General features: G+C 34.0%; 1 long non-coding RNA gene across 1 annotated transcript; it reads right to left on the reverse strand.

Annotated features, from left to right (window-relative positions):
* Positions 1 to 5,595: 5,595 nt before the first annotated feature.
* On the reverse strand, positions 5,596 to 7,923 carry LOC108703368. Its single transcript, XR_001933456.2, has 3 exons — positions 7,775 to 7,923; positions 7,357 to 7,398; positions 5,596 to 5,852 (listed from the first exon to the last, which is right to left on the reverse strand). It is a non-coding gene; the product is annotated as an uncharacterized LOC108703368 (long non-coding RNA).
* Between the last annotated feature and the right edge of the window lie 358 nt (positions 7,924 to 8,281).

Consider the following 8,281-nt stretch of genomic DNA (forward strand, 5'->3'; position numbering starts at 1 on the left):
AAAAAAGTATAGTGCACATAGCAAAAGTGAGGAGCCATACAAGTTGTATATAACAATGTATGTGTACGGGCACTCTGCAATGCATTATTGTGTGTATGCAAAACTTCAGTATATAGTTTTGTGATATTGAAATCAGAACAACTCTGTTATAAATAAGCAAACAGGGGAGATTCAATTATTAATAATACTGTAAATTATAGACCTATAGTAGGGGAGCTGTTAAGATGATGTTTACCTATAGTCATATATTTGAAGTGGTTTTGTTAGCTATGGAAGATTCAGACCAAATGCAAATTTCAAAGGTAACATTATAGGTACTAATATTATTTATAAGTTGTACTATGGACAGTTTACTGGTTTTACATCAGTTAGTTACTCTAGTTTCATCATTGGAGCAATCATTCAAAAGTATTTACACAAAATATACAAAACTAACGTTGGCAGAAGCTCCTTTGTAAGGGTGATACAGCACAATGAGAGTCCACAATAATTCTTAGGTATAGGTTTTCTCAGTGTTCTATTTTTTCCTTTTCTATACTATGATTTTTACTGTACATCACAATTTATGTTGCTAATCTTGGGCTTTACTTCTGATTTGTAGCAGATTGTACATTTCGCTATATATATATATATATATATACATATATATATAGTGAAATGTACAATATTATATATATATATATATATATATATATGTACACACAGTATATTGTGCAACGATCTCTAAACTCACTAAGTGAGGAGCTACTGGGGCATCTACGGAGGCACAGATTTTCACTGTTACAGGGCAATGGTTACCATGGGTTGGTAAAGAATCTCAAAACAAAAAGAACAAGGTTTTTGCCCAATTTCTTTAGTTAAGAATGAGTTCTCCTTTAAGGAACATCATATGGGTAATGTAAAAACATTGGGTAAATACTTTTCTAGTACAAATATAAATATCATACAAAGACAATGTCATGATAGATGTAAAAAAAGTAATGTTCACTTTCTTGTGTTAGTATCTCTTTGAGGGCCAATGATTTATTGTCATTTTATAGTATGATGTAAAAGTGGTTACAAATGTCTGACCTTAACAGTAAAATGTAATAATACTAGTTCAATAAAACCTAATAATCATTCTAAGATTTCCCTTATGATTTGATAAGATGACATCAGACATAAGATCTTGGCATTTCTGTGGTGAAAGACATGGATCTGGGCATTTTGTTTGATGACCCTTAACTCCAAACTGGTTATCTGTGCTAGAAGGCAAATAATTGCAATCTAGTATTCTCTGGTTGCTTTTAGTTAGACAGTGCTAAGGATATTTACACAAAATTGTATGCAGATAACAAGAATAATTATTGTAAGAAGTAAAAATTATGGGAAAACCCCTAATGGAATAAAGGAAGTATTTACATGTAATTGTTTTGTTTTTTTCCCTTTAGGACAGGGTGTGTTCAATGCATGCCTTATTAAATTAAAATGATGTATTGCTTGTGCATGGCTGACATTTTTAAAAAATCTTTTGCATTAAAACAAACTGTTCCCTTATGTGTATGCAAAAACAGAACATATTGTAGGAAATATAGTCAAGAAATATGGACAGTGTACTTACTGATCTGCTTGTAAATGACTCATATACTGTACTCATATAACAGCAGTGTTCTTCACTTTTGCAAAATTGCATATTACATTTCTTTTTATATAGTGACATGTCCTTCTAATTAATACTACTACAGTACCATACCTTTATTTAGTGAATGTATTAATTAGCAAAATGCTCATCCCTACAATAGAGTTCAGAGTACAGATATAGTGATGAGTGAAAATGCAAAAAATTAGCAAAGCAGCAAGTTTTTTTGAAACGCATCGAAGTCAATGTGCGTTATAACACTAAATGCAATAATTTTTACCCGCGCGACAATTTTTCTCTCTCCAAATCAATTAAAGTCAATGGGTGTTTTTCTTATGGTGACGTTTTGGTCCTAATACATTCAAGTCAATGGGCTTTTCAATAGGTGTTTTTTCTTATGGGCGTTTTTTCCAGTTTCAGTTTACTCAGTTTCGCACCTGGCAAAATTCTGAATGTCGCCGCGAACCCATGGCTGGTGAACAAATTCGTTCATCACTATACAGAGACTTATTTAGCTATTTTGAAGTTTTTTTGGAAATGTGTACTATACATTTTCTGGGATCTTCTTACTTATAACACATAAAACAAAAATAAAGACAGTTTATTTTACTGCAGTTGAAATGCCAGGCAAGATTTCACATCCACTATTTTAATTGCCACATGCATTGGTAATTCTATACATATTTTGCACAAAACTCTTTCAGAAAACCGTGGCATTAATACTTATCATGGTTTACCTTAGTATCTAAGGACATGTAGAAGATATATTGATGTCAGTTCCAAGGTTTGAGGTGATTTTCAGAAGTTTCAGATAAACAACGTTACTATACACCACAACGTTACACAGCCACTGTATGCCATTGTATAAATAAATAGCCATTGGATACAATTGTTCTCTATGAGCACATCTACACTTTGTCATGTTCTTTATCATGTTCTTGCTATTGTCATATCACAATGATATACCCATCATGTCTGAAGTTTATCATTATTTACTTCACCTATTACATCTGCTGAGTGTGCACTGTATTGTCCTGTCCCTGCACTGTGCTGTCCTGTCTTGCAGGAGTTGCATTTTTTTGTCTGTTGTCCGGTACATCTATGTTGTGTTGTGTAGCACCATGGTCCTGTGTACTGTACAAACGTATATAGAAATGACAATAAACTCACTCTTGACTCTTTATAAAAGACAAATTTTAGAAACACGCTCACGGTATATCTGTAGAAATAAGTCAAATCAACTGGACTTGCCGTGTTTTTTCCTTGCAGATGTTTCACCAGTCATCCAACTGGCTTTCTCAATTCAAATAACTTATATTTCAATTTAAATACATTTTAGAAACATATTTTGGATTTTCAGAATTTCTGTACAGGTATGGGACCTGTTATCCAGAATGTCAGTATCTGGGGTTTTCCGGATAATTTCGATCTTCATGCCTTTAGTCTACTAGAAAATCATGTACATGTTAAATAAACCCGATAAGTTTTTTTGATATTGAGTTATTGGAAGAAGACCACACCTCCAACACATATTAAATGGAGAAGTCTGGTAGACAAAATAAGGAAAATGGAAGAAATTACACATATGGTTTATAATACAAGTGTTAGCTATTGGAAAATCTGGAATCCCTGGATTTCATTTTTAAAAACAATGTGGAACCCAGTTCCTTTATTTTACCATATCCTTTCCCTTCCTTTTTTGGTTTTTGCATCCCTTTCCTTTGAAAATTGTAAAAAAAAGAAAGTTTAAAAAAAAATTAAAGTGTATGAAATAGTTAAATGCAGTGTCGGACTGGCCCACCGGGATACCAGAAAAACTCCCGGTGGGCCCAGGTGTCAGTGGGCCCTCATGCTGCTGGCCTATTTTATGTTCTCTGAGAACAAAGTGGCTAAATAAGTGGAATAATAGATTATAGTATGTTAAGAAAAGAGACTAGAAGAATAGAGGTTGAGTGAGGAGAGGAAGAACATAGTACTGAGAGTGGGCCCCCGGTCTAAAAACGTTTCGTGGGCCCCTGGTCTTAGGTTTTTTGGTGGGCCCCTGGTGTCCCAGTCCGACATTGGTTAAATGCCCCATTTCACCAGCAACACTGCCAGTTCTCTAGCGGTGAACTATTGGGCTGGTATGGCAGGCTACCTAGTGGAAGTTAGCCTAGCTGTAAATACCCGAGGGGCCTCTGTACTTTTTGTTCAAGTGGGCCACTCTTGAACAGATCAGCAGTGTTTCCCCCTCCCACTAAACAATATTTATAAAGTTATGGTGGGGACAAACCCAACTGAAGGTTTTCATTTGGGGTCTTTGTGGTGATAGGACCTTGTCAGAGTACTGCATAGGAAATTTTAGAAGATGAAGAAAGGAGGTTCACTCATGTGACTGCACGGTGGGTTGGTTGATTGATACAGATATAATTACTGCTGTTTGTGCTAGGTAACAACCGCTTGGATTTCCTATCATCAAGAGACTGCAGGTCTGGCAGCAGGGCTACTGAACTTCTCTCATGGTGGGAGATGCAGCTCCTGCTGGTAGCAGATTTGTGGGCCATCCTGTCTTTAGGCAGAGGCAGCCTAATACACAGTGGTGGATAAAATTGTCTTCACTGAGGAATGGCATAGTATAATAGTGATCTCTTATGGAATTGTGGCTTTGACAATTGCCTTGGGGTGAGGCTGGCAAGGTCCTATTTATTTGATAAAATGTGAATATATGCTGTGGTCATTGCATCCAATTTCTGGCTCCTGGTGTTTCATTAAGATATATAATAATGGGGTTCAGTTGGATGGATGAAAGCAAATGGTCAATTGAGGCGGTCCTTGATTTTGTTTGCATAAGTTTTTAGTCTGACCATAGCGGAAATTTTTACCCAATGGAATGGGAGCTTCATGCAAATTAGAAACCAGGATTTTCTTGGTCAGAGTCATAACATTGAGAGAAAAACCATAATAAAGAAAATAATAAGTGTAATTTGCATGCAATAGTTTTGTATTTTCCACATAAGAAAAGACCATAACAGTAAACTTTGTCTAAAAAGTGTTTTTATTGAGGAGATGGATAACACAATACATGTTTCAATGTTATCCACCTCCTCACTAATACAGTCAAAGCTTAATGCTATGGCCTTTCCTACACTGATACTGATAATTATAAATTGGATACTCCATGGGAAAATGTTAATATATTAGCAGCCATAATGAATATGAGAATAGTGATTACAAGCTATAGTTACAATGTGTTGGTACAAAAATATAAGATATTAGAGACTGTGCTTGAGTGGAACAAGTGATAAAGGTTTTTATTTTGCGTCTAAGCATGCAACTCATGGGCACAGTGCAAAGGGCAAAAAACATGTTGCTTTGGGCACTTTGCCCCCTGCCCACTAGTAAATTAACTCCTTTGTCAGGGTGATCCAGCACTAGGAGAGTCCACAATCATTTTAATGTGCTAATGTATTTGTTTTCTCAGTGTTCTATTTTTTTCTTTTCTATACTATGATTTTCACAGTATACCACAATTAGTGATGAGTGAAATTTTTTGATGAGTTTCATTGCAAAAAACATAGACTTCAATGGGTGAAAACAAATGTGTGCGTCAAAATTTGACCTGCGGCATCACGTGACAAAAAACAAATTGACACCCATAGACTTTGATGCATTGTTGCGAATTTTCACCATTCCCTGAAATTTTGGTAAAGTGAAATGGGTCAGATTCGATCATCACTAAATTTACATTGTATGTTACTAATGTTTTTTGTAAATGAAAATAATGTGCTTTTTTGAATAATAGTTGCAATTGATGTCTAGCCTTTGCGCTTCTGGTTTAGGATAAGGAATCTGATTTAACATAATGATTTATTGTGCTACCTTGCTGCTTTATTTATGATTTGTAGTAAAATACTGTACATTTCACTTTAGATAGGGTGTGTAATGAAATGATTTTGTATTGAAAATAAAGAGATCCAAAAAAAACTTTAGACATAAAATGCTCTTTAAATGGAACCATTTATTATTAATCTCCAGGATTTTTATTTTTAAATTGTGAAATCATTTTAGATTATAGAAAGCTTCAGCCACCAGCAGATTGTTGTCTCATTGTATCCTTTAGTGTAGCGTAAAAGACAAAAGTCGAGATTCTCATTTCATTATATCCTTCAGTGATGGGATTGGTTATTGCCCTGGCTATGGCCTTGGCTATGGTCTTGACCATGCCCCTGATGTTGATGAGTCTTCTGGCATGGGTCTATGGAAAAGATATGAAAGGATAGCTAAGAAATTTTATACACTGCAGCACAGTATTCCAGCAATTTTGGTTTTTAACCTGTACATTTATTTTTATAGATCTGTTATCCTGAAACCCATTATAAAGTGTCAAATTACAGAAAGGTCATCTCATATAAGCTTCAGCAAATAATTAAGATTTTTCAAAACAATTCCCTTCTTTTTCTCTGAAATAATAAAACAGCACCTTGTACTTGAAGCCAACTACAATAAAATGGAGCCTTATTGGCGGCAAAAAAATCCTAATGGATTTATTTAAGATTACGTTTTAAAAATACATTTTAGTAGTTATGGAGATACCCCTTATTCAGAAAACCCCAGGTCTAATGAATTCTGGAGAAAAGGTCCCATATATGTATATACAATGTTAAATACATTTATTGTGAAAACAATTTTACAAGTATAAATAAATACTTTTTTAAAATAATTTACAGCTATTGCTGTAAATTAATTTGAGGTTGATATTATGCTTAAAAATCCAACAAATTATTTCACCAACCTATTGTTGGAATTTTTTTACATTATTATACTTTTTACATCTACAGTAACTTATATAATAGTATTTTCCTGCATACAATTCAATATTAAGTGAAAAATAGGCTTCTCGCTGGTTCCATACATTTCCTATTCCGAGTTAACTGCACAACAGGCAGATTATGGTAGTTATAAATCTGTTTAATAGATAATTTGTGTGTCAATTTCTCTACTTTATAATCCCAAATACTCTAAAAAAAACTGTATTGTAACCCAAAAAAATTGGAATTCAAATCTAGAATATTGTATATCTAAGCAAGTGTCTGTTCACAACTGTGTATAGCAGTGAAGGCTCTTTCCAATTACCCCAATGGCTGTTGGGGGTGGGGGCACCAGTAGTCATCATGGTATATGACCTACTCTGATTTTGTACATTATAATAGGGGGCATTCTTTGTCCCGTATTATATTGCAATCCTATTTCTGTTTGCTTTTATATGATAAGACTGCCCAGTGTATGGACCCAGACGGATCTTACAGCAAAATCGTCAAATATTGTGTTAGTATGTTTAAATTTGCTACTCACATAGACAATGTCCATTAAGTCATTGGCAATTTGCAGAAGCAAATTGTAATCAGATCTACTCAAACTCAAACTAACTGGTCTTAGCTGCTCAACTTTAGAAGTGATGATCGGATATCTTTTATTTATGAAGAATATTATTATCTAGTCCACAAAACTAGCAAAATGGATCAAACAAGCATGACACCGTACCAATATTCTCTTTTGGGGCTATGTTATAAAAAGCCTAGTAACATACCAACCAATACTGGTCAGCTGTTTAAAACAAACATCTGATTGCTATGGGTTACAAGACCTTGGCAAACAGCACATTTCATTAAATCAACCTATTTGCATGCATATATATATATATATAATTGTGAGTTGCAGAACATATGATAAATTACAGTAAACCATGAAAATTGCAGTACCGTGGCATTGTGGGACTGGCTTAGGGCAAGGATCCTTGCAAGCTGCAATAGAACATAACACACATATATTAATATACATGAAAACAAAGTTTTACAATGATCTACAAAAACAAGCTAAAATTAAATTTGAATAAAAAGGTTTGATGACAGAAAAGTTTTTACAGTTGCTGTTTGAAAATACTTGCCCAGTTTTCAGAAGTCTGAATCTCTTTGAGGGCCAATTGTTTATTTTCATTTTATAGTATGATGTAGATGTGGTTGCAAACGTATGTCCTCTACAGTAAAATGTAACAATAATAGTCCAATAAAACCTAATAATAATTTCATTTAAAGATTTTCTTAATTATTTGATAAGATGACATCTAATTTTTAGTTGGTGGAGGAACAAAGTCTATGAAAAAAATGATCTAATACTTACGATCTTTGCATTTCTGTGGTGGAGGGCATGGATCTGGGCATTTTGTTTGATGACCCTTAACTCCAGACATGGTTATCTGTGCTAGAAGGCAAAGGATTGCAGGCAAGAAGATTCAATTTAGAATTCTCTGATTGCTTTAAGTTAGACAGTACTAAGGGTATTTATATAATATTGTATGCAAATAGCAAGAATAATTCTTTAAGAGGTAAAAATGATGAGGAAAACCCCTAATGGAATAAAGGAAGTATTTGCATGTAGTTGTTTTGTTTTTTTCCCTTTAGGACAGGGTGTGCATAATGCATGCCTTATTAAATTAAAATTATGTTTTGCTTGTGCATGGCTGACATTTTTTAAAAATCTTTTGCATTTATTAAAACAAACCATTCCCTTATGTGTATGCAAAAACAGAACATATTGTAGGAAATATGCTCAAGACATATGGACAGTGTACTTACAGCAGTGTTCTTCACTTTTGAAAAAATGCATACTTATTTTTACACAGTAATG

The sequence above is a fragment of the Xenopus laevis genome, chromosome 7S, assembly GCF_017654675.1.
Source record: "Xenopus laevis strain J_2021 chromosome 7S, Xenopus_laevis_v10.1, whole genome shotgun sequence".
In the NCBI taxonomy this organism is placed as follows: domain Eukaryota; kingdom Metazoa; phylum Chordata; class Amphibia; order Anura; family Pipidae; genus Xenopus; species Xenopus laevis.